Consider the following 27,714-nt stretch of genomic DNA (forward strand, 5'->3'; position numbering starts at 1 on the left):
TCTTATGGTAGATGGGAATCTGAAATGGAATCCAGACAGCAGGTACACCAGAGGACAGGCGTATCAAATGCTCCTGAGAGAGAAGAACCAATAGAGTTGGACTCCTTCTGTCAATTTCTTGGTGCGTTTGTGTCTCCTAACCAGGGTGAAAGCCAAATTTGAAAGGATCTAGCCAGTCAGTTTGATTTGCCAGAAAGTGATATTCAAATCAGAGGGATTCAATTATATATATATTTGTGATTCGAGGACCCGATCCCTGCTTGGGGAATAAAGACACGTGGACACAGTATGTAAGGTTAATGGGTAAGGAAAAGGCCACAACTTTATTGATTACAGCGTGTGAGAAGGTATTGGCTTAGGCATTGGACCACGGAGGAGGGGTTAACCACCACTAGGGGGAGCTTGTTGATCCTAATACAACTATAGGCTCTCTCCTGATGTCACCGAGGGTCGTGCCATGGCCCCCCACCACATGGGCATCGGACAGGATCCACGACCGCTGGATTCCTTTAGCGGAATACCCAAAATTGTTGGGGAAGGCGATGGCCACACCTTGCCCCCCGAAACACCAACAACACATTCCAATGCCTAACCGCCAAATACAAAAGGTGTGACGGTTGCTACGAGGTAGGCGAAAAAAACCAAGAGGCCGGGCCAATTTAGCCAATTGGAAAAAACTCCTACCAGGCCCCCTGGTTAAACAGGGCGACCAACCAGAGGTCCATAGCAAAGTCTCAGGAAAGCTAATCTAAAGGGAGTGGAGGGTGGGTGACTCGAAGAAAATGTGTGTGCAATGGCGGGGATGGCTGGCGCGGCTGCGTTTGAGCGGCAAGCCACGCCCCCACTGAGCTTCCCTATTGGGTGCCCAACCGGGGAGGGGCGTGGTGCGCCAGCCCTGGAGTTGAAGCAGGGGGCGGAGCGCTCCCTGCATGACGCAGGAATCGTCTCCCACTCACAACCCCTCCCCTCCTGGAGGAGGAGAGTCTTTATTTCCCAACAGGTGCCCCACCACAACCTGACAGGGAAAAAAATCTTCTCTATGAGATATGTTATGGCTCCTCTTGCTCTCAGGTATTAAAAACCTTCTCTTTGATGTAGAGGGAGATTGTGGGACACAGGATATATCCATGCACATTCTGAGATGGCACAATTTCATGAGGACTATACCACTTATCATTGCTAACATTTTAATTGTCTTGTGGCTCCAGTTATACAATCTATCTCATACAGTGGACAACAGTAACTCATATCAGCATTTTTCATGAGATCAATTGAGGAGAATGGGAGGGGGAAAATTATTCCAGCACCCACTCTATATTTAATGGTTTCTTAGCTGTGCACTGTTTCGCACTAGACATGGCCTGTGCTGTGGATACAAATAGAGGGACCCAAATGAGTCACTGCAATTGTTCTTCACCACTTGGGATTCATGCAGATTTATACGAATGGCATCTTCCCAAAGAAGTGATTTTGATGGGCTTTGGACCAAATCCTAAGTGACTTGGCATGGATGAATTCCTACCTCACTTTTGCAGATTCTTCAATAGCTTTTAAGTCCTCAAATCATCTATTAATATTTTAGCAGCAGAAATCATTAATGAAATGGCTGCACACAAGCACTGACAGAGACAAAGATATCTGAGTTCAAAAGCAACAGCTAAGGAAATGGCTAAGCCCATAGCCATAAAATGAATGTTCCTTTTGCCACTTCAAAGAGCGTGATCAAAGTTGTAAAAATGCCGCTTCCTCTGTAGTAAAAGAGGGGATTCATCTCATTAATGGTCCTACTCACATATATCCGTATGTGCCCTGAAACTTGATATGATGAAGAGTCAGAATTAAGATGTCAAATAAATTAACGGGGCATGTTATCAGAGGATTTCATAGGCTTTGGCACATCTGGCACCGTAACTTGCAATTTCTGTGGGAAGCTGAGGGTCATTCTTAAAGCTGCTCAGCAATTTGGAAGTAAGAATCGGCTCAAGACAGTGACGAAAGTAAGCTTCCATGACGATAAACGTAGCCTCTTCCAGTGGCGGCCATGAATTGTGCTGACTTCCACAATGTTGTGGAGTAAAACGCAGCAGGAGCCAGTAAGATTTATTTTAAAGTGAGCCCCAAGGAAAGATATCTGCAATGGGCCCTGCCAGCATGCTGGGAGTAACCCCACAGACCTCCACTCCAACCCTGGGAAGGGGAGCAATCCACCATTGCAAATGGGGATTGGCCATGCAGTCCTTCTCCAAAGGTCCCTTCAACCCTAGATCCAGACCTGGGAGGCACAATTAGGAACTGTGCACTTGGGCACTGAAGCTGAAATTCTCAAGGAAGCTCCCCAGATTCTGTAGCATTTTGGTGCTAAACGCTACAGAAAGCATTTTTGGGAGGAGGGGGAAGTGGTGGTGGTGCTTAATTCAATCATTATCCTAGTTCTTAATTAACATCAAAATGATGAATGTCACTGGCATAGCTTTCCTTATGCTATTCGTTTCAGTATGAAACTCAATTATTTTTTTTGCTTCTTATACATTTATGATGAACTGCGTAATATTTTATAGATAACATGTAATCGTTTGCTGTGTGGCTGCAAGGCTTGGAGCAAAGTCTTGACAGTCCTGGAGAGCTCATAAGAAGAAAAAGAGTTTGGATTTGATATCCTGCTTTATCACTACCCAAAGGTGTCTCAAAGCGGCTAACATTCTCCTTTCTCTTCCTCCCCCACAACAAACACTCTGTGAGGTGAGTGGGGCTGAGAGACTTCAAAGAAGTGTGACTGGCCCAAGATCACCCAGCAGCTGCATGTGGAGGAGCGGAGACGCAAACCTGGTTCCCCAGATTACGAGTCTACTGCTCTTAGCCACTACACCACACTGGCTCTGCAATCTTTAAAACTGCCTTGCACTGTGTGACCCAGCAGGCCTTTTGCTGCAACACAACAGGGGTCTTCTTTTTGCATTTCATTGCCATTTAACTCCAATCTCTGCATTTCCTCCTTTGCATCCCCACCTGCCAACATAGGAGTATACGTAACACGTGTGACAAAATGGACTCTAGTCCATGAAAGCATAGGGCTAGGGTTGTATTCAATATTAGTCATATTCATAGTTGTCTCGCTGAAGTTAATGGAAATGACCAAGTTAGGTCCATTGATTTCAATGGAACTTTAAAGACTCTGCATTTCCTCTGTTGAATCTTGTAAGTTTCGGTATGGATTTAATGTACGCAAGTACCCTCATTTATTTATCATCTTGACTTCAGATGTCAAGTATTAAATTTCTCAAATGACATAAAAAGAGGGTCTAGTGCCACTTTGATTACTCAAATATATTATGCCGTAAATTTACTGGTTCCTATCCGCATAATCAAGGGACGTGGGTGGCGCTGTGGGTAAAACCTCAGTGCCTAGGACTTGCCAATCATATGGTCGGCGGTTTGAATCCCCGTGGCGGGGTGAGCTCCCATCTTTCGGTCCCAGCTCCTGCCCACCTAGCAGTTCGAAAGCACACTTAAGTGCAAGTAGATAAATAGGTACCGCTTTATAGCGGGAAGGTAAACGGCGTTTCCGTGTGCTGCGCTGGTGCTGGCTCGCCAGGGCAGCTTCGTCACGCTGGCCACGTGACCCGGAAGTGTGTCCGGACAGCGCTGGCCCCCGGCCTCTTAAGTGAGATGGGCCCATACCTTAGAGTCGGACACGACTGGCCCGTACGGGCAGGGGTACCTTTACCTTTACCTTTATCCGCATAATTTTTTTAAAATGCAACTTTCTTTGATTTCACCAACTTATTCCCTACTGTTATCTTGACTACTGTGTACCTGGAGCATCCTCAACATATATAGAAGCCACTACCTTCCTTTTGGGTTGCCCTGTTGTGCTTCCAGAGTGACAGGCACTCAGTCATCTGAGCTTTCTATTAGGGGTGATGATATTTGATTGATACTTAGGGACCTTTGGGACTTAAATGTGAGCGTAGGAATCACAGAACCTAGGACTTCCAGGGCAGGACTGAGTTCAGTCCTGAGTGAGAGGCCCCTTTCTCAGCCATTGTGCCTTTCATGAGTTAACCAGCCCATCTATAACTGCACCAGGCATTTACTTATCTGTAGTGGTCGCAACCCTGTAACGTACCCTCCAAGTGTCCTGACTTTCCAGGGGCAGCCCTGGAATTACAAAAGCCATCTTGGCTTCTGATTTGATCTCGGACTGTCCCTATTTCTCCCCCCGATGCCGCTGCTGCTGAGCTCGGGGAGGAAGAGGAGCTGCCACATATCCCAAGTGGAAGTGGTGGGAGCTGCAAGGGAGCATCTCCATGGTCGCTGCTGCCAGTCTCCTTCCTTGGGCTGCTGGTAGTGGCTGCTGGAGAGTGAGCGACAAGGAGAAGCTGCTGCCACAGAGGCCCAGCCCCAGGTGATGCTCTGGCTCTGAGGGGCAGGCAGAGGGCAGGGCTGCCCTTTGCCAGGGGGAAAGTTGAGCGGAGTGCAAGGAATCTTGATTTTTTTTTTTTAAATGCTTTGTGCATCCATGTCTAATCTTGGCTCCTTTCTAAAATTTATTTGTTTGTGTGCGGTTTTCTTTTTGTAAATCTACCAAAGAATAAAATAAAATCTGGGTTGAGGGGTTTTCTCAGGACAGTGGAGGGCATGTGGGCTGTGTCTCATGTTGGTGGCACTCGCCCTGTTATGTACTGAAGTTCTTACCCTGGGCCAGCAGGGGATACTGTAGATAGTTTTCACTCAGGTCCGCATATGCAAATAAGGAATTGAAAGTGACGTTCAGTGATTGGATAGTACAGAAAGTTGTTACTGTTGCTTTGTGGTTGAGCTCTATATAAGCAGGTTGGCTGAACCCTTCATTTCAGTTCGGTTCTCTTCTGGCCTGTGAATAAACAAGAGCTGTCTGAAGAATCTTAACACGCCCTTCTTCTGATGGGGGGGGGGGCAAAAATAGGAGGTCGAGGAGGGTCAGTTGAGGGGGAGTGAGAAATGTCCCTCTTTTCAGCTGAAGAATGATGGAGGGTGTGCTGTAAAAGGGTCAGTATAGCAGCTCTGAACATCTGAGGTCTGTCAGTTCTCCTAAGTACCTTTTGAAACTGTGTGTGTGATTTCTTCTGTGCATGATAAGCCTTGAGCCTCAGATATATGAAAGCTGACATCCCGCTTTAAAAAGATGCTGTGATGGCAAAATTGCTAGTTTTGACAATCTGCCCGTGGAGGCCTATCGGAGTTGTGATTAACCACAAAAGCATTCTGCAGGCTCATTCATAACTGTCATTCATCTTAGGAGCCTGTGGTGCAAGTCTTAGGCACATCTGGCCAATATTGCACCATGCACATAACTGAAGCATTTGCAACTGGGAAACTAGAAATATCAGCAAAGCTTCGCCATTTCCAAAGCTTCTATGCTGTCTTGACTAAAACTTACTTATTTTTTATAAACACAGTAATCAGGGCAGCTGTCCAAGGAAACTAGCACAGGACGTATGTTAGTTGAATCTCGTTCCAGACTTGGGGGACCTTTGTGCCTAAAATGAAGCCCTATGGAACTAAAATGAAGCCCCGTGGAACAAGTTAAGGTGCTTTTCTTTACCCAGCGAATATTAGGGATATTAAATGGTTACCGCGGATGAGTTACATTTGCTGGATCTGTTTCCTCCTAATTGACCCACACTTTATTATTGGTTCCTTTGAGCTTATATTCCTGTGGCAGTTCGTATAGTTGGAGAGAGATTAATTGAAGCTATATAGGATGATTAATAATATGGGGAGGCATGTTCTGCTGAATAAAATGTGCATCTGGCACAAGTTGCCTTGCCAAAGGAACTGCTGGGTTCTGGAGCCTGCCTCATGTAATCAGGACGGTTTGCCTTAGGTGCTCCGATTGCCCTTGTGGTTTGAAGTGAAAAGGACCCAATATGCATCGCTGGATATGCACAGAGTAATGAAATATCACCTGAGTCAAGAGGAGGGCATTGGGAGCAACACCTCTCCTCACATCCTGTGACCACGTGGAGAGAACGAATGGAAAGGGCTACTGAGGTGAGGATGTGTTTAAAGTGTTTTTCTGCAGTTAAATGGCACTCTTGAGGCAATGAAAATACAAAAGTAATTCTGGTTGTGAACTGCATGGTGACTTAGAACATTTTGGTTTGTTTACATATGCAGAACTTAGCGGGGGTGGTTGTTGTTGTTTTTTACAGGGGAGCTGAAGCAACCCAGAACAGAGGTCTGAGCAACCTGCCAGCACCCAAAAACCTCCCCAGCTGCTTTTGCTAGAAACCTGTTGGCAAGCCATGATTGGCTGCAGCTCTTAGCTGAGTCGACATTCAGTGGTAAACCTATGAGGTAAAATGCATCAGAGCCAAGAGTGCATGACATGACCTGCAGCTTTCAGAACTGGATTCTGGGTTTTCTCACCTGATAGCATCTACCACTTGAGCTCAGGTCCTCGTCTGTACAAATATATTCTGTACAAATTTGTCTGTACAAATATATTCACTTCATTTCAACACCTTTGTTTCACTTTTGATGTATCAATCCCCATTTCTGCCTAATAATAATAATAATACCCCGCCTCATGTGACTGGATTGCCCCAGCAACTCTGGGCAGCTTTTATTGGGCATGCTGGAGATCCGACAGCAGAAGGACACAGAGGACATCTTACTTGAGAATCGGAATGAGATAAAATGACATGCTTTCATCCAGAAAGCTGTAGTTGACCTGCTTGTTTCATTCTTGCCTGCCTGTTATTTCGTGCACGGGGGGGGCGGGGGGGCGGGGGGAAGCAGTATGCAAAGAAAGTGTTGACACAGTGGAGATTTGGATGCTTGTTTTTTTAAAAGCAAAGCAAAACAAAGACGCAGTGTCCCTGTAACATGCAGGGGGTGTGCCTCTGTCTGTGGAAGTGCACCATTTACAACCCTGATGAGCTGTCCACCTTATTTCCATTTGCAAATCCTCAGAGGTTGAGTGAGCAGTGACCTGCAAAATGTGCAGCGGCGTTTTAAATGAAAAGAGTGGAAAGAAAATTCACAGTAGAGAGGCTGCACTCTTCAATGTCTGCTGACCAAGGGAAAATTATAAACACATATACAAAGCTAGTCAGGAATGTAATTATTTGTGCCTTCCAGCTGCATCTTGATTTTCAGTCAATGGTTGTTTGCATCTCTCTTGCTTTCAGAACCTAATGATACAGTGGAGGAGCTTCTGAAGCAATGACTCTGAGGGACCGACACAATTAAGTGAATCCGAAATCTAGAGGTACTGGTAGCTAGCTGTCCATGTCAGACCTATAAATCTTTTGCAGTCTTTTGCACCTATATTATGCAGGAAGATTGCACTCAGCTCTGAATGGGTCCAAGGGGCAAAATAAGCAACGGCTTCTATGACTGCCACATTTATTGTGCCACAAGCTTGTACAGGCAAGAGTATTTCATAACTGGCATGAAGGGCACTGTGAAGGTAAACACATTTTGAAGGCAGAGGTATTGTACATGAATCAGTTGATTAAACTGAAATATAATTCAATCGCTAGGAGAGAGCATACTCATAGATTAAGTCTAAACACACCTAATGGTTGCAGTCTGGTATCTAATAATAATAATAATAATAATAATAATAATAATAATAATATATTTATACCCCGCCCATCTGGCTGGGTTCCCCCAGCCACTCTGGGCGTCTTCCAACAAAATAGTAAAATACAGTAGTCCGTCAAACATTAAAAGCTTCCCTAAACAGGGATGCCTTCAGATGTCTTCTAAAAGTCTGGTAGTTGTTGTTCTCTTTGACATCTGGTGGGAGGACGTTCCACAGGGCGGGTGCCACTACCAAGAAGGCCCACATGCGAGACTTGCCCAACCAAATGAAAATCAGTCAGATTTATCAGTGAACACTAGTTCCATAGCCTCATAACCTTTGTGCTTTTAAACATCTTTTGATTAAGTGGAGTGGCCGTGAGATCAGAAATTGGCCACTTTGGGACTTGTAAATTATCAGAATTTCCATTTCTAATGTCAAATATGACCCCTTCAGATTTGCAGAGACTGAACAGACAACAGTACAGTGAGCCAAATTTGGAAGGACATCAAAATCTTAAACTTTTGTGGATATTTCTCTGTGAAATATGCACGTGAAATATGCATTTTGACTGTGCCTTGATTTTTGATGATTTCCTACAAGTGTCTTCATAGATATGAAACAAAGTTCAGCATACCCTCCAACATTTCCTCGATGAAAATAGGGACATCCTAAGGAAAAGTGGGACATTCTGGGATCAAATCAGAAACTGGGACAGCTTCTGCAAATCCGGGACTGTCACTGGGAAATAGGGACACTTGGATGGTCTGCGTTCAGGCAGCATTCCCATGTATTTGAAACTTGTATTCTTGGTTTGCCGTATTTTGAACATGCTTACATTAGCTTTTATTCTCCAACATCCCCTACACCGTTTGACCACTGAGTGGCAGCACAAACATAGCTCTGTAGTTAAATATTTCCCGACAAATCTGCAACCATGAAGATGTACAGGGAGTTTACTGAGTTGCCACTTCAGTTTTTCTACCGGTACCTGGGAAGAAATAGGAGCCATTAGACTAAAAATAGAAGGATGCTTAGGAAAGGCAGGGCCCTGGTATCTTCATGGGGGTTAAGCTATTTCTGTCTGGATTGATATTCTTTGTTGTTACAGAAATTATATTTGGGGAAATGTAAAAACAGGGATATACATAAGCAGCTTTCCAAAGCAATGCTTTAAAACACCCTTCTTTAAAAACCTTTAATATTATGAGACCTGCTATATCTAGCAATACAGAATGTTTATTTAAAACGAGGATTATATCTTGAAATGTACCATTTGTGCCAAACAAACCTAAGCCTACTTTGTAGTCTTCATCCAATGGATGGAGGTGAGGGTGCTTGTTGCCAGGAGATATGGCAAAGTGAGGGAGAGCGTTGCAGTTCTGTACATGACATCCTTCTGGACTGTCTAGAGGGGCTGGGAGCTGGGGGCACTGTTATACGGTGGTTCCGCTCCTTTCTCCTGGGCCATGTCCAGAAAGTGGTGTTGGGGGATGAGTGTTCAGACCCCTGGGCTCTCACTTGTGGGGTGCTTCAGGGTTCCGTCCTCTCCCCCATGCTTTTAAATATCTATATGAAGCCTCTGGGAGAGATCATCAGGGGGTTTCGGCTGGGTGTTCATCAGTATGCAGATGACACCCAGCTCTACCTCTCTTGTAAATCAGAACCAGTGAAGGCGGTGAAGGTCCTGTGTGAGTGCCTGGAGGCGGTTGGAGGATGGATGGTGGCTAACAGATTGGGGTTGAATCCTGACAAGACAGAAGTACTGTTTTGGGGGGACAGGGGGCGGGCGGGTGTGGGGGACTCCCTGGTCCTGAATGGGGTAACTGTGCCCCTGAAGGACCAGGTGCCCCTGAAGGACCAGGTGCTGTCCATGGAGGCACAGGTTAATTCTGTGTCCAGGGCAGCTGTCTACCAGCTCCACCTGGTACGCAGGCTGAGACCCTACCTGCCTGTGGACTGTCTTGCCGGAATGGTGCATGCTCTAGTTATCTCCCACTTGGACTACTACAATGCGCTCTACATGGGGCTACCTTTGAAGGTGACCCAGAAACTGTAATTAATCCAGAATGCGGCAGCTAGACTAGTGACTGGGAGTGGCCGTCGGGACTACATAACACTGGTCCTGAGAGATCTGCATTGGCTCCCAGTACGTTTCCGAGCACAATTCAAAGTGTTGGTGCTGACCTTTAAAACCCTAAACGGCCTCGGTCCTGTATACCTGAAGGAGCGTCTCCACCCCCATTGTTCAGCCCGGACACTGAGGTCCAGCGCCGAGGGCCTTCTGGCAGTTCCCTCATTGCGAGAAGTGAGGTTACAGGGAACCAGACAGAGGGCCTTCTCGGTAGTGGCACCCACCCTGTGGAACGCCCTCCCTTCAGATGTGAAGGAAATAAGCAGCTATCTTCTCTTTAAAAGACATCTGAAGGCAACCCTGTTTAGGGAAGTTTTTAATATATAATGCTGTAGTGGCTGGGGAAACTCAGCCAGATGGGCGGGGTATGAATATTATATTATTATTATTATTATTATTATTATTATTATTATTATTATTATTGGATTCCAATGAGGGGGGCTTGTACAGGAACCGTAACTGACACTGCCAATTTTGGTTTGTCTCAGTTTCTCATTCCTCCAATATTAAGTTCAGCTCTCCACATTTCGTCATCTGTTCCAGATGTTGAAAGCCACCTTGAGCATGGTTTTAACTATGGAAAGGTGGCATAGAAATAATGATGGGTTTGTGATTTTTAAAAAAAGTCTTCTGAAAATGCATCGGCATTTTAGTGTGAATTTCTCCTTATACTCATTTCTGTTTGCAATTTTATCCAATAAACCTGAGGGTTTTGTTTTTTTTGCAAAGCAGTTTTATCCAGTTAAATACACTTCTGTATGCTGTTTTCACTAATGTATGCATTTTCAAAAATGCACCAGTATATGTATATTTGTACGCAGTGTCAGATTTATGTATAAGCCAAACAAGCTATAGCTTAGGGATCCACTCTCTTGGGGCCCCTAAAAATATTTAACGGGGGAAAAACTGGATGTGCATTTCCAAAATATAAGATAAAAAACAAATGCAATAAAATCTACACACAGCAACAGTGTTTTGTGCTATGTAGGCTCCTATGATGTAAGTAAATGGCTTTAGATACCTGTTAGGTCCATAAATGACCATATAGCATATATTCAACACAAAAAAACAGTGACAAATTGTTGTTGACAAAGGACAGCTGGACATACAAAGGGCCCCATTACCTTCAGTCGCTTAGGGCCTCATCAAACCTAAATCTGACTCTGTTTGTACACATTGCTTGGCTAGAGAACTGCATTGAAAAATTCAAAGAAGTGCAGATGCTAAAGGATGATTGTTTTGGAAAGCACGAGTTTGTTAGGTTCATCTTTGAATTCAAACTGAATTGAATTTCTCCCCCATCCTTACTCTGGAGGCAAAGTCTTGAGTGGGGGGAGGTAACCTGGGGCCTTCCGGGCATTGCAGGATTACAGCTCCCATAATCCCTGACCATAGACCAAGATGATATTCCCCCCCCCCCCATTTTATCTGGCTGGGGGCGGGGGCATCCAGCTCAAAGGTCTCATTCATGTGACTTCAGTCCTGCCACAGCAAACCTTCTTTTTGGAGGCTGTATGTGTGAATTCAGGCCTCTTTTGGGGGGAGGGGCAGTGGGAAATGGCGGGTCTTCTTTATAAAACTTTGGAAATCACTCATACGAGGTGACCGTCGTTTCTTCATCAGGCAACACACATCACACGTTATGTTTTAATTAATATTACTGCAAACGTGTTAAGTTAGGTGCTCTTGTGACAGCAAGGATTTAAAGTAAATCAATACTGGTTGCTTTCTAAAAAGCAGACACTTCATAATGAAGAAGAATGCATAGCATGGCAAAGATCTGTGAATACTAAGCACCCGCAGGATGTTTTGGGCCAGGGACCAGGGATATTTTCAGCTGGCCAAATTTGTTTTCTCTCTCTCTTTTTTTACAAAGAGACTTTCTTCCTTTTCTGGTCAACACTGTTGAGAGACTACAATACAGTGGTACCTCAGGTTAAGAACTTAATTCGTTCTGGAGGTCCGTTCTTAACCTGAAACTGTTCTTAACCTGAGGTACCACTTTAGCTAATGGGGCCTTCTGCTGCCATTGCGGCGCCGTCATGCGATTTCTGTTCTCATCCTGAAGCAAAGTTCTTAACCCGAGATTCTATTCCTGGGTTAGCGGAGTCTGTAACCTGAAGCATCTGTAATCTGAAGCGTCTGTAACCCGAGGTACCACTGAAATTATAAACTGGCAAGCTACATGGGCATTCATTTAATAAGGCCCTTTTGATTTTAATAAAGCACCCCAGCTCTGGTGGCAACAGTCCTCTTGTGTGTATTATACATTCAGAAGTGGAGCCTGTCATAATTTTGCAGGAAAGAAATGAGAAACCCAAGAAACTGGTTGTATCCAGTGTTCTGCGTGCTTTGTTCCACCAGCAGAGCAAAGAAATCATTGAGTGACTTTAACTTTCTGCTACATTGCACACAGCACTTTGTCTGTATCTAACCCATTGTGTATGTACAGGAAAGAAAATTCTTTCAGAAAAGATATCAGTCTTTTTGAGGATCTCAGAAATGGGTTGGTAACTTTCGTGCAACTGTGGATGCTTCATCCTTCCCCACAGCACCCTTCTGCATGTGTGACAAGAGTGATCCAGGTGTGGAAACATTGGGGAGTCATGGAAATTGGCTTGGATCAGGAAAACATTGCTCTGTTACTTCTCTTAATAGCTTTTGATTCATTCCATGCCAACCAAAGGAGTATAGGTGGAATGGCTGCTGTGTAATGTGCTTGTGCCTAGGACAGAAAATAATTTGGTTTCGTTCTTACATCTGAATACTAAACAGCTATTTTCCCCAAGCCTGTCATGTTGCACTAAGTAGTAGTCAGGTTTAATGCATAGCTTTTAAGTTTTCCAAATGATTTGAAGATAAAAGCTCTGGAAACATAACCGCAGGAAAGAAATTGCATTCAATAAAGCTGAAGCAAGCTACCAGGTATTATTTCATACCTTATCATATTAGAAGCAGGGGTGATGTTGTAGCGAACACAGCCTGTGTTTTGTTTCCTATACTTGGATTCCTTGGAAACTGGTTGGGAATTTTGTACCATAATCCAGCTATGTACCCAGGGCTGCCTCGGATTTGTGCATGCCAAATTCTCCACTGTTATGGATACTGCTAATACCCAACATGATTGCCTCAAAATGTATCCTTGGGGAGGACGTCCTGCAATTGGGATGCTACTGCAAACTAGTCCAGGTCTTGCCTTATAATACAAGGACATGCAGAGTGGAGCCTCCCTCATAGGATGGGGAAAGTACTATATACAGCACATAAGGGATGTTCAGATGATATTGTGTTGGGTGTGTTTGTGTGTGCTGTAGTGTTATGTCTAGCAGCCATGCCCTCCCACATGCTAACCACATGTGCGAAAACACGGGTCCTTTGCATGCCCATGTATTGAATCTTCCCATGTGGGGACAGGGTGGGGTCCAAGACCAATCAGGATCTCCCCTTACCTGGAGCACCACTATTCACTTCAAATTTATGGGTGGTCCCTTCTTATGCATGCTCCATTGTATGGGAGGATGGCTGTTGCATCCATCCAATATGAATAGCACCACTATCTTTATGCTTATGACCTGGTCTTTCAGCTAGCAGACTTGGTAGTTCGTATGCCTTGTTTAAATACACTTCTTTCACTTGCATTATATCTCACCACAGTTCTGAGACAGCGAACGGCAGGCTTCCTTTTAGGCGAAGGCCGTCTAAATGACAGATTGGCAAGAAACAGAAACCTGTTTTGTTAGGTTTACTTCCATAAGATGATAAATTCCTTCCACTACACCAGACAGCTTTGTACAATATAGGCTAAAATGAGTTTTTGATCCATTGCTTTCTATCCAGGGATGAATATTATGTCCACCTCTATAATATCAGAATGTTAACTATATTTCAGTAGCACAAAGGCAGTTGAAAATATGTTCTCCTCATTCTAATGCTTTTTTAAAATGCCTCCCGGAATATTTTCTTCCTATCGCTCCCCCTTTTTTCTTTATTTTCTCTCTTTTATATTTCTCTATGCATAAAACTGATATTTGAATTATTACCGAAGGTTGCCTCAAATCCATGGCCTAAATTAGGTGAGGCCTCAACATCTGCCAGTTGACCCTAGCAACACATACTTACGTTCTGTTTTTGAAACATTCTGCACAAGTCTTTAAATGGATCAATATCAATTATTAGAAAGACAAAACAATCTTGTTGCTGTCATGCCTGCCACACTTTCCTGAGCTGTGCGAAGTTTCAGGGGTGCAGCTCTTGTTTCCTTTAGGAGGCGGCCACTGGAGCGTTATGGTGTTTGGTAATATGTGGATTCATGTATACAGGCTGAACATAGGTGAGCGTGCACAGGCTAAACATTCTAATAGAAAATTCCACTGTCTTCCATCAGATAATCAGTCTCCCAAAAGGCACTTTCAGAACCTAAAAACTAGACCTCTGCTTCTTTACCTGCGTCTTTCTCAAAAAAATGCAGTCTGCATTCTCTTTCATAGACAGATAGACACATATCTTCATTACAATATCCTTGGGTTGGGGAAGAGGGATGCATTTGCTCCATTCAGGAAGATCCAGCTATTGAGAGTCATAACCCAGCAATTTCTCTTAAAAAAAGGAAAATACTAGCAGACAGCTAGCAGGTTTGGCCAACCTAAGCAGTCCTTCATTAGCTCCATTAACCTTCACGCTTACCCATGCTCACAACAATATCATACAAATCAGTGGGAACTGGTGCCCATTGGAACTAGAAGGCCAGAAGGCAGGGAGAGCAAACAATAGGTGGGAGCCACAGCCAATGCAAACAGTGCCAAGTAACTCTGGTTTGTCTCCGTTGTCTTCTCTGCTGAGTTCTACAAAGGCAACACTGAGGACAAGGAAGAGGAAGCTGTCAGCCAGTGCCACTCCTTAGGCTGGTTTTAAGTAAGGAGAGGTGAAGGCAGGCTGAGGCTGGTGGGCAGTGCCCTGTTTGCTCTGTGGACCGTCCTCCACTGACACAGACATGTTGTTCACATTGATCTGCTAGCCTGCACAGTAGATATGGTGAACTGGAAAAGTACAGATGGTAAAAGGACATGCAACATACCTGTATTTGTAAGGAAGGCATTACTGCTTCCTGTAGGTTCAGTTTAGTGGTCAAGCGCTGCCAGAGAACAGGGATACCCATGGCCCTCCAGGTGTTGTTGAACTACACCTCCCATCATCCCTGACCATGGGCTATGCTGCCTGGGGTTGATGGGAATTGGAGTGCAACAAAATTTGTATGGCCAAAGCTCCCCCATTCCTGCCACAGGAGGTAGAAGGTACATTATGAGCCCAGCAACCTTTTTCATGTTTCTCGCTGAGCCTGATCCTTTCTCTTCCACACAGGGGCTTAATATTGCAAATAGAACATTTAGACAGGTCACTGATTACAGGGTTTATCTTTTTAAAAAACAACAACACACAGTTCATTCGATTTTTCTTTTTTATTATTCATTTATTTCATGAAATTTATATACTGCTTGATTGTAAAACAACAACAGTAAAATCAAGAAAAAATGACAAACCTACTCTTAAGCATGCAAAAGTTAAATTATTAAAGCAAATTAAGATTATCTCAACTTTCTAAGCATCTAGGTAGGCTAAACAGGAATGCTTTTCCATGGAAAGGGTTAAACTGGATTAAATGGGGAAATTTACAGGCTGGTATTTTGATGCCAATGTTGTGTGGCTGCTACAAACAACAACAACAACCCAACATGCAGGAGGAGCACCGATCCCATGTGGAAGCAAGGTTTCTGTTGTCTACATGGGCAGAATGCTATTCATTCTATAGCAAAGTTTATTCTTCACACTTTTAGAAAATCCCTTCTGTTGAGATTCACTGTATGTTTTCCATATACTATAGTGACAGTACAGTCTCACATACATAGGATTCCTATTTATCTACAATTTGTATGTATTCTATGTGTCTACCACACTCTTTAGAGTGAGATTTTAAACGAGACTTTAGTCAGCATCTCTTCTTTTTTATACGACTGGGTAGGAGGTACCCATCTTGCTTTGATTCTTGCCCACTGTTATTTTTCACCACTGTTAGCTCTTTGTAGTATAGTGTTTTCTCTCCAGGCAGATGAGCAACTGTGATTCTGCCATATGACAGCTGCCCTATGTTCTTTCCAATCTGCCACCTCCCTGTTCTGACTGGCACATTAGGGAACCGGATAACCCTTCATCTTCACAGGTGGTGCTAAATTCCCCTCTTTCCCCTGATATGAGCAATTTGATAAATAGGAGCCAAAAGAGGCACAACACAGCATTGTTTTTTCATCTCCTTGGAAGACGTTTGAAGAAACCATCAAGTTACGCACTTGCAGCTTCCAAATGAAATAACACTAGGCTTTAAGTGAGTATTGTGCCAGAGGCCCTGTATGTAGTACAAAAGTTCACACTGGGTCTGAAATTAATCCTTTGGTCTTCAGTGTTCGCACCCCACTCTGCAAGCAGATGTAGTGGCAAAATTCCCACAAAACACATAGTTTATGTGCTTTGCACAATTTGTACAATATTCAGTTTTGCCTTTGGTTGTTGGCATGTGTGAAATTTTGAATGTGTATGTTGATGGCATGCCGAATATGTATTTCTTTAGGGTTTATTTTTTAATGTAGTGGACCGTGCTCCTAATAACAGTAGTGCTAATAAGGTGGCTAACCTAGCAGCATTGAACTGGATGAAATGCTTCTGTATGTAAGAGGCAGTTGGCAATTTTAAGTCCTTTCTACCCTCCCATTCGCTCTCCCTGAATTTTGCTTTGAAACACACAAACATATCCTGTTATAGAATGGGAGAAATTGATTTCATTTGCAGTTTTAGCTCCACAGTGCCAAATCTGTCTGGAGAAAGCTAAATGACTAATGGTGGGGATTAAATGTCAAATGTAAATTGCTTCTGAAATGAGCAGCCGACTTTCTTCTCTTTTCCAGCTTTAAGAGAAGTGGGGTTTTACTGAAAAATCTCCTGGAAAATGGATTTTCCCAAAACTTATTTTATGCTGCAACATTGGTTTCTAGATCCTAGTGTACAATGAAAATTTGTTGAATGGCTATATAATTTTGTTTACTTTGAAATTTATTTTTGATGGCGTCAGTCCACAACAGTAGGGAAAACCGTGAGGTAAAATAAATTCAGAGGCCTTTCAGTATTACAATATGAAGATGCATTTGGTATCTTTCTTATGGTAAACAGTTCCCTCTTTCTGCATAAGGCACTGGGGAAAAATGTCATTTTTATTCAGAGTTCATGCTGGCCTCTTTGGTGTCATAATGTGTCCTAAGGAAATAATAAACAATTCTTTGCTAAATGCAGCTTGCTGACTGTAAAATGTGACAATGACTGGCCTTCAAGGACATTTGCTGCATTCTGCTCAGGTACCTGCACAGGAAATTTGGCATGCAGAGCCTGAAAGACTCACACATTCTCCCTTCACTTTTAAAGGCAACACATCTTTTTCTGTATAGAAGGGGGGGGGGAATGATTACTTTATTAAGATCTATAAATACTAAGAAGTACTTGTTATAATAGCTAAAAAGGCCTTTGTTGAGTAGACAGCAAGAATAATGAATTATATTAGTTTGGCTAGGATTTGGCTAGAACCTTGTGAGAAGGTTCAGAAGTTACAAAATCTCCCTCACAAGGCATTGCGTTGCCTGAGCTCAGAATGTAACAGCTGGGTTAAGGCAGCATTGATTGTACGAAACACCAATATGTCCAGTTTCAATTGTTGGAAGGACAAGATCTTGCATGATGCCAAAGGTGCATGCAGATGTTTTATATCCCGCCCCCCACCTTACAAGACTCCCATTATGTAACCACAGAAAACAAAAAATGTTTTACTTACAGAGTTGCGCAGCATACGTCTATTGATTAGCTCTCTTACTATTGTTTTCAAGGGAGAAATGCTTTCATATGTTATGAAGTTCAGACTACTGCTACCAATGAGATGGTGAAACTGGACTCATTCAATATGTCTAAACCATAATTAAATGTTTACACCTGTGTTGATAAGGCTGGGCACCATTCAGCACTCATCCAGCCTTGCAGTATGCTGCGCAGATGCTAACTGCCCTTCCCAATAGCTTCCAGTCTCAAGAAACATCACCCTTCTTCCCTGGCATTCACCTCTGGGAATATGTTACCGTGATCCTTCCAGGGATGCTGCTAAGTTTCAAAACAGCACCTGCCAGGAACTGTTGGACTTAGCTGCCTTATTTGCTTGGAAGGAATTTTATCCAACCAGCAATAACACTCTCTTTAGAAACTACTGTCCTTCACAGGCATTTACACAGCATAAGAAAGCTGCATTGAAATGATGGCAAGTGTATGTGTGCATACTCCAGTCGTTTTCCACCACCCACACTCTTTTATTGCCATGGTGAGCTTTTCGTTGTGTTTATTTCTCGTGGCTCTCGGAGCCTTTCGTTTCCTCCACACTTTCCAGTCTCTTAAGTATGGTTTTGGCCTGGTTTTCTGGGCCAGATGGTTTGATCAAGAATGTAGGAAGGAATGACATATGCAAGAAGGCTCATTCGATGAATCAAAAAGATGTCAATAGCAGCTGGCAATGAATCCTATAAACAGCCTGGGCTTTTTTTTTTTCAGCTGGAACTCACTGGAACTCAGTTCCGGCATATCTCACATGGACACCATTCCATTCTAAGAGAACAAGGATTCACGATGAGTTCCAGCACCTCATTTTCTAGAAAAATAGCACTGTAAACAGCTATGTGTTGGTGTTACATTATGGTGAATGGGGATTCTTACTCTTCTAAGAAACCTCTCTCAGATGCTAAAGGTGGGAATGGGAGAAGAAGTCTGGTTCATTCTACATCTCTCTCTCTCTCTCTATCTCTCTCTCTCTCTCTCTCTCTCTCTCTCTCCTAGCATCCAACAAAATCCATAATTCCATATTATAAACATTCATGGTTCTGTTGGACATTTGCTGATTACTTCCCCCCAGGACAAAGGAAGCCGCATTTGCTTAAAATGTGTGCATTCTGTTTTATAAGTATTGACGCAAGTTCAGAAACAATTACCATAATATAAATAGAAAGCATCTCACCACCATGGGGAAGACTCTAACTCGGTGACCTGCGTGATTCTTACTGTGTGATTGCTCAGTCTGCCGTTACTTCAAGGTCTCTGCTCTCCCTTCTTTGTATACTTGATCTTTAAACTGGATTTTGACCAGAAAACCTTTCAGGTAGAACAGGTGTTGGAAACCTTTCACCCTTCAGCTGTTGCTGAAAGAACAACAACAAAAACAACAATTTATTTGTATGCCGCCCATCTGACTAGGTTGCCCCAGCCACTCTGGGTGGCTCCCAACAGAATATTAAAAACACAATAAAACTACAACGTTCATCATCCCTGGCCATTGGTTATGCTGGCTGGGGCTCCAATTGGCCCCAGCCAGCATGAGCAATGGCTAGGAGTGCTGGGAGTTGTAGTTCAATAACAAACATGGAGGGCCAAAGCTTCTTCACACCCAAGAAAGAGGATGACTTTGAACAGAAGAACGTAAGAGCATCTGCAAGTAAAGTCCAAGTACAGAATCAATTCCCAAGCACTGGGATGGGAACAGTCAACCAAAGGTAGCCTAGTTTTCAAAGCTGATAGTCATTTAATTCTCATTTCTCTATAACTTTGCCCATTGTGGTTGTTTGAGCCCTGGAAGACCTGCTCCCTGCCTCGCTGGCCTTTTTTCACCCCACCTGGGAGGGTGGGGACCTGACTGATTCCAGCTATAAGAAGCTGAGGTTGCCAAACATACTCTTGAGCTGTGGTATTGTTTTGGGGGTTTTGTTGGACCAAGGTTGTTGCTGTTGCTGCTGTAGGTTTTTTGTATCTTTATTTAAGGTCTTGTTGTGATTTATGTGGAAATTGTTCGGTTTGGTTGTGTATTCTTTAAAGTTTTATTTATTTGTTTATGATTGCTTTTGTTATGCTGTAGTTTTTCCGTGTTGTAAGCTGCTTTGAGCATGGTTTGAACTGTGGAAAGGTGGCATACAAATACAATTAAGTATGTATCTGACCCCACCCCAGTGAGATTTCGGTCACTGTTATTTTTATTTTACAGTTATTTCTCAGGCTCTTCTCAGCTGGGATTTGCTAATGCCTCCTTGTGGATTCTTCAACCCCCAGCCCACAATGAGAGCACACCTGAAAACAGCAAGTGAACCATGATGGGGAGGGGCACTTAAAGCATCATCCCATCAAGCCATTCAAATGCATTCATTTCTTGTCATTTATCCTAACCCTCCCAGCCAATTTACTGCCATGTTCCTGTTAAGCATGCCTAGCATTGCTGAGGTCAGCATCGCTGAGGGCAAACTCTTCAGTATTCCTGGCATTTATAAGAGTCCTAATCTCCAGAAAGGGGGACATCTTGACATTAATTTCCTTGTCACATTCTCCAGTGCCTAATTATAGTACTAATCAAGTATCTGGGGAAAGAGCAACCAAGGTAACATTTAGAACAGTCTACTTGTCAACAAGCAACTCTTTTATACACCTGATAAGGATACAGGTTTGGCTGGTTGCTATATTTAGGGACCGGGCCTCTTCTCTTTGAGTTCGCTACAGAAAAGAATTTGAACTCACACCTATGTGCGTATGTACAATCCCAGCTGAAGGTTTCAGTGTTTTGTTTTGGGTGGGGTCCGTTGTCTTGTGCAAGGTACTTTGAGTGGAAAACCACCCCGCCTGATCCTCATCTCCTTCTAGGTGTCAGTGTTTGTAAAAAAATGAAAGGGCTCTGAGCTCCCTTTGTCTCCTCAGCCTGGTCCTCAGACCCTTGTCGGCATAAAAGAGTCCACAAGAATATCCTTGCAGAATGCTTTCTGCTCTTATTCTTAAAAGTCTTTGTGCAAAAGCGACTGACCAACTGTACACACCAACACTACCAGCTTTCACTAACCAACCAACCAACTAACATTTCTCACTCTATATATATGGTGCAGGCCGCTGACTCGATGCTGACCCAGCTTTTTTAAGCATTAAAGAAACAGTGGCCATTTTAGCCATGACACTAGGCCCTGCGAGCACAACAGCCCAGATTGAGGGGGGATGGTTAATGGATGGAACTGGTGCATTGACTCACTCTTGCCATTGTACACATTCTGAGAGAAGGCAGGTGGGCAGAGAGCAAGGAGCAGGAGTAGCAAAGCCAAGAGGCTCCAGTCCAGAGAGTGACAGTGGTTCCGTTGCAGCAGTGTGGGAAGGGAGGTCCATTTCAAGGTTGCTGCCACTGCTGAAAAACCAGCTCTCTTGGGCTCCTCTTTCCCTTGTCACCTGGCAGAAGCCATTCCACTAAGCTGCAACAAAAGGACAAATTGCTCCAGGGCATGGCTGCATGGGGTATGGGAAAAAGGGCCGTTCTGCCAGTGCTGCTGAAAGACCAGCTCTATCAGCCTTCTTTCTCCTTCCATCATCTGTCACCGTCTCCTTTTAGGGTGGGTGAGAAGCAAATTTAATAATCTATTAAAGATAATTCAGAACTCTTAACACTACTGCCCTGGGTTCTGCAGTTTCCCAGACCTCATTTTAATTTATTTTAAGGGGGCAGGAGCATAATGCTATCAATCTTCAAAAGCAAAACTTAAAGCATAGTCTTAATTAACAGAAGGTTAAGGCTCCAATCCAATGCACCATAACATGGGAATAAGTCCCATTTAACTCATTGAGGCTTCTGAGTAGACCAAGCACAGGGTCTGTTGAAGCAATGATTCTTCAACATCAACTTCGTTGGACTGGTCATGTTGTGGGGATGCCTGATGATCGTCTTCCAAAGCAACTACTCTATTCTGAACTTAAAAATGGAAAGCATAATGCTGGTAGTCAACAAAAGAGGTTTAAAGACTGTCTCAAGGCAAATCTTAAAAAATGTAGTATAAACACTGACAACTGGGAAACACTGGCCTGCGAGTGCTCCAATTGGAGAACAGCCTTTACCAAAGGTGTCAACCAAAGCATTGAAGACGCTTGAACTCAGGACGCAAGGGAGAAACGTGCTAGGAGGAAGGCACACTTGGCAAATCCGCACTGTGATCAACTCCTGCCCGGAAACCAATGTCCCCACTGTGGAAGGATGTGTGGATCCAGAATTGGCCTCCACAGTCACTTACGGACTCATTGTTAAAACTGTGTTTATGGAAGACAGTTTTACTCAGCTACGAATGATCACCAGAGAAATCATATACACATCTGTCTATGAGCAAGTACCATTTAACTCATTGGGACTTACTTCTGAGTAAATCTGCAGAGGTTTGTACTGCAAGGCTGACGGATTACATGGAATTTATAGTTACCATTTGACATTACCAGTTTATATTTTATAAGAGACCTTTGTTACAATTGTTTACTGCTGCAGAAAGTTCTGCATATACTTGCATAGGCATATATATATATATATATATATATATATATATATATATGGTAAACAGGCTATATTAACCTTTGGGTATTGCATTTCATCCCTTGAGTTGTTTTATGAATTAACTGATGTTATGTAAGGTAATAAATTTTAGCATGTACTTAAAACTCCTTTTGGCAAACATTCAAGCTCAAGCTTCAGCTATCGCAAGGCATTTTTGAAGCTGAATCTCTTTTGTTTGTGCTGGAAGGCAACATCAAAGGGTTATCAGGAAGGTTGGGCTTAAATTTGATTTTGAATTAGAAGTAATATTAACAAAAGTGTGTTCCAGTATTTGCTCAGCTTGAGCTGCAGGGTAACAATTGAAGGAACAAACATACCAAGGGGGGGGGGGGGCGGGACACTGCTTCAGCTATTGTGTTTTGTAAGTATTCATAAAATATATTTTTTTGCTTTTAATATGGATGTTCAGTTTCTATTTATCAAGGTAAAAGGCGACATTATTGTTTCTTTTAAATATATTTCTATAAAAAAAGTCAAATCTTCAGCTTGCTCATTTATCTATGGATTATTAAACAGCATTTTCAATGCAATATTCATTAAATAGTAAAGGAGTTACATTTCAAGGATAGTTAATAGTAATCAAGGGACTGTTCTCTCCTTTTATTGATCTTCAAAGAGGAGCCAATTAGCAAACAAAACAAAAAAACTGATGATGGACTTAATTTAGTTTTCCTTGTTTATTCAAAGAATCAATCTCTGGAGTCATTTGAATATCATCCTCTAAAAGCACCATCTTAATCATGTTTACTCTGAAGTAAAGGGCATTCTGCTCAACAAGAAGGGCAATTTTGCCCTTCTCCAGTGGTCTTCTGTGCCCCATTCCACATTGTTCAGGAGGGGCCCCTGACCCTTGGGGGAGGCTTTCCAGGGTTGCAAGTGGCTCCACAAATTATGGGAGTTGCAGCCCAGGAAGATCTGGAGGGTCACAGTTTCACCATCCTTCCTCTATGAAGTGAACAGAAGCACAAAAGAAGAGCCCTTCTGAAGCATCAGTCTGAAGGGATCTTTACATTTAGTGCAGGTATTCCTGTCCCTGGGATGGAATTGAAGCTGATTGTGCATTGCTTGGGAGGCATGCCTATGCAATCTATGACAGTGGTTTTCTCAACCTTTTTGAAGCCATGGCTACCTTGACCAACCACATGGTTTCTGCAGCTCCCCTGTGGGAGCCACTTACACTGGAGTTCCATTACAGGACATGCGTGAGTGGGGATTCCCCTGTTTCTTCCTGTCCCCACCCTGTTCTGCTGCCATCCCATTCCAACCTGCTTCTTTTTGGGGTGGGCTCAAGGAAGAATGGCCAGGGGGGCGGGAGGAGAGAGAGAAAGGTATACAGGGAGGTAATGGGCTGTAAGTTAAAGCCACCAGCTCCTCTGAATGTTCCTTGGAAAGAGAGAGACGGTGTGTGATGGCCTGGGACTCGGGCTCAGACTCGGAACCAGAGGAGTCTCAGTCCGCTCCAGATCCTTTGCCTCAGGCAGCATCTGAACCAAGTCTGGGGCCTGATTCTGAAGAGCCCCAGTCTGCACAGGTTCCCCTGCAACAAGCACCAGCTGGGCCGAGTCAGGGGCCTGAGCCTGCCCTGGCTCCAGATGTGGGGATTACCTCATTGCCTTCAGCTGGGCCATCACTTACAGCTGCTCCACTGCCAGTTGGGTCAGGAGAGGCTGAGGCGGCCTCTGGGTCTAGTAACCCACCGACATCTCCTGAGCTTCAGAGACTCAGGTCTGAGAGAAGGAGAAACCTGAGTACTCGCAGGAGGAGTGCTCGCCTTCGGGCGAGACAGGGAGGTGAGTCACTGGGGGATCAGGACCGGTCGTTACCCCGACAAAGATAAAAGGCTGTCGGACCCAGCCCCAGGTTGCGGGAGCAACATTGCTGTTTGCTAGAACCTGCCTGAGACCCTGTGCCTGACCTAGCCTGGCTTCTTACTTCATGTTCTGCCTTAGCCCTGTTGGACTGACTCCTAGGATTCGGGACTGGACCTGGACCACGTTGCTCGGGTTAACCCCAGGGCCCAGCACACACAGAGAGAGAGAATGTGGGAAATATATGGACTGCAAGTTAATGAAAGGACGGCCCCCAGGGCTCTCCTGGACATTCCTCAAGTCTCCCCAATGATCTATGCAATGGGACAAGGCAGGACATTAATGAGAACCTCATGCTTTGCACACACATGGGTACCAAACAGCCATGGCTAATGCTCTAAGGACGCCAGTAGTTAAAATATTTACAAATACATTGTATGTCAGTTTTCAGAGGTTTATTTCTCATTTCTCATTCTGGTGAATGTCCTTCAGTCATACTATGTCCATCAGCATGTCATTTACTGCTGTCTAGAGATATCTGGGTGTCAACAGAAAGATTGATATAATTTCAAAAGTTGTGCTGGTTTTCTTTCTTTTTTACTGAAACTGTCCCAAGTGATGCACATGAGCAGACTTAATGTGCCTTGAAAGTCATATCGAGAGACTTTAATACTTTCCCCTCTCCATTTTCCCAAGGACAAATAGAGTCTCTTGAGTGCAACCCAAGAAGTAACATATTTTGCAAAAAACAATAAAATGCATGCATAGCGTTTAGATGCTATTAAAGTTCTATTGCAGTGGCTTAGAACAGAACTCATCCCCTCCCTTGTCTGCAGCTGGAGTCACTGCAAGAAGTGAGGTTACAGGGAACCGCCAGAAGGCCCTCGGCACTGGACCTCAGTGTCTGGGCTGTATGATGGGGGTAGAGATGCTCCTTCAGGTATACTGGGCCGAGGCCCTTTAGGGCTTTAAAGGTCAGCACCAACACTTTGAATTGTGCTCAGAAATGTACTGGGAGCCAATGTAGGTCTTTCAGGACCAATGTTATATGGTCTCGGCGGTATATGTGGTATAGTGCTTAGGCTGCTGGCCTATAACGCTCACTGTGTGACCTCAAGTCAGCCAGTACCTCTCAGCCTAACCTACTTCACAGGCTTGTTGTGAGGATAACATGGGACATCATGCCTTTTTCCATGCCTTATTCCCATTCATGGTTCACATCTATTTCCACTTCAGGTCTTCTCTTCTAGGCTGGCCAACTTTAGACTCATTTGCTAAGAGTAAGTGCAAGTCACAGTTGGTTAATAAAACTATATCAAGGTGCAAGCAAGCCAATAACTTTACACCTCTATAGAAATGAGTTGATTTATGGAATATTATGGAAATAACCATAATGACCATAGCTGGACTAAAATAAAAATAGATCATTCTGAAAGGGAAACGGGCAAGCATGAAGAAGCTTGAGTGGCAAAATTAATTTTGGGTGTGTGTGTGTGTGTGTGTGTGTGTGATTAGGATAAATGATAGCCTGCCTGGGTGGCTACTTTTTGTCACGGCTTTTGCATCATTTGCTATGTTCATACTAGGAAATGAGATTTGTGTGGTGAGGCCCCATGACCACCCTATACCCCAAGGAGCAAATAACTAGACAATACACAGAATATTGGTTTGGGATCAAATAAGCCCACAGCTTTATTGATTACAGATGTGAAGGTTTGGCCACAGGCATTGAAGTAAGCAACTACATATGTCACTCCCACCTGTCCGCTGGAAGTGTTTATAAGAGTAAAACCAGCAATGGAGGCGGGGGATGCCCTATGAGCTATGTCAAATCAGTGCAGTATGTAAGAGGCCAAAAGGTTTATAAATTTATATTTGAAAAAAATATTGTATGCAAAGAGAATTCTTCAGAGAATCTTTCAGAGAATCTAAAACACCCTTCAGTGAATGGTTTTGAACATAAATATGGGAAATTGATAAAGTGGCCTTGGCTAGGAAAAACTGGTGCATGATTATTTTTTTAGAATGTAACTCCAGCAATCTGGCTGGAGTTGTGGGTTTTGCTTGGCACTAAGTGGGAACACTGCTGGAAACGTAGCTGTTATTGTTGTAAAAATCCTGCTAGTTCAGATTGTTATAGAGATCAGTGAAGGAGCAATAAGTTAAAGAAAATAGTGCCATATTTGACTCTCTAGCTGACAGTCAAGAGAAGAGAGAACAATTTCACCAAGGCATATCAGCACCTTGGTAGCTGCCTTATCACTTTCAAGAGTTTAATGTTGGTAACGTGAAATTGCTGACATAAAAACGCAACTGCAATATGGGACACATTCTAATAATTAGCTGCCTGGAGCACTACTTTTGCCACATCACAGTGTCAAAGCGAGAAAGGAACAATGTTCAAATGGCATGAGTTCAATTCAGATAAGTGCCAGGCCTTTGAGATCTTCCTTCCATATAGATGTTTTTATTTGTTCCTCTGAGAATGCTGCAAAATTCACTTGACAGACTCCATAAATACAAAAAAGGTTGGGACAATTATGGGGCTTCTCCTTTTAATGATTTCCTATACAGATGGAGGTAGAGGCCAGGGAAATTCCCAGCAGAATCTTTCATTGGAGAATACCAGCAAGAGAGCAATTTGTTCAGCTGTTTTCCTCCCCTCTTTTTTAAACTACAAATACTTCCCTCTGGGGTCTTCTCTTATGATGCCCAAGCAACTTCTTTGTTAAAAGTCTAAACATTCTGTATGAATAACAGCCGCTAGATATAATTTATCTATGCTATAAAAATTCTTGTTCACAGGAAATCAGTCTCTCCAACCGCAGGACTTTCTTTAGGTAATAAGCTTTCATAGAGCTTTTGGTAGAACTGAAACTCCAGTTCAGATCCTAGTAACAAAAATAAGTGATGTCTTTTATAGTTTCACAGGGAGAGCATCCATTACTTCTTCCAGTTCCATTTCAAGGCAACACAAATGCTTTCATTGGACCATCACCGCAGAGCAGTGGCATACGGTAAGTGGACTAGGCAACGAGGCTAGTCCCCTAAATGTTCCCTTGGCTCCTCCTTCCCAAAGCCCAGGAAACTTCTGCCCAGCTTAGGGAGCGAGATGTGATGCCCACTTGCATGACATCGTGACATCATATACTTGAGGCCACCCTTCCCAATCACTCTCGTGTCTCTGGCCCTAACTGTTCCCCTACAAAAGTTTCACCGCACGCCACCGCCACAGAATTACCATATATGTTGTTTTAATATGATATTTACCATTTTGGGGGCCTTTGAGCTGAAAAACAACAACAACAATAATAATAATAATAATAATAATAATAATAATAATAATAATAATAATGTGGTACAGAAAAATTACAACACACGCAAAAAGTGACTGGATCTCACTGATACTCAGTTACAATGTTTAGATGCTCTTTAATAGAATACAAGCCGGATTGATGGATTTGCATTCTGGTTTTTAGATGCATCTGATAGTATTGCAGGATCTGGATCTGGAGCCAATGCTTCTTATTCTCTGCACTGTGGAATTAATAATCACTTTGTGTGTGCTGAAGCATTGCCAGATGAGGCCTTAGAGTATGACTTTTCAGCACAATTGATTTTTATTTTGTCAGAAGAGTGTCTCTCTTGCTCTCTCCTGCCCCTCCCTTTCTTTCTGTCTCCCTACCCCCTTTCCTATGGTTCTATTACTTCACTGAAATATGGGATTTGGCTCCTG

General features: G+C 43.4%; 1 long non-coding RNA gene across 2 annotated transcripts in view; it reads right to left on the minus strand.

Annotated features, from left to right (window-relative positions):
• LOC308458492 overlaps positions 1–27,714 on the minus strand; it is a 101,590-nt gene that overhangs the window by 3,447 nt on the left and 70,429 nt on the right. The window contains exons 2-3 of one of the 2 annotated variants that reach the window (XR_013977480.1): positions 18,796–18,976; positions 15,300–18,389 (exon numbers count right to left, since the gene is read on the minus strand). This is a non-coding gene — a long non-coding RNA (uncharacterized lncRNA). Of the gene's footprint in view, positions 1–15,299; positions 18,390–18,795; positions 18,977–27,714 lie in introns of those variants that run through there. The other variant, XR_013977479.1, reaches the window with a different exon arrangement.

This window comes from Podarcis pityusensis (assembly GCF_964106645.2).
Source record: "Podarcis pityusensis genome assembly, chromosome: 11".
NCBI classification, from domain to species: Eukaryota; Metazoa; Chordata; class Lepidosauria; order Squamata; family Lacertidae; genus Podarcis; species Podarcis pityusensis.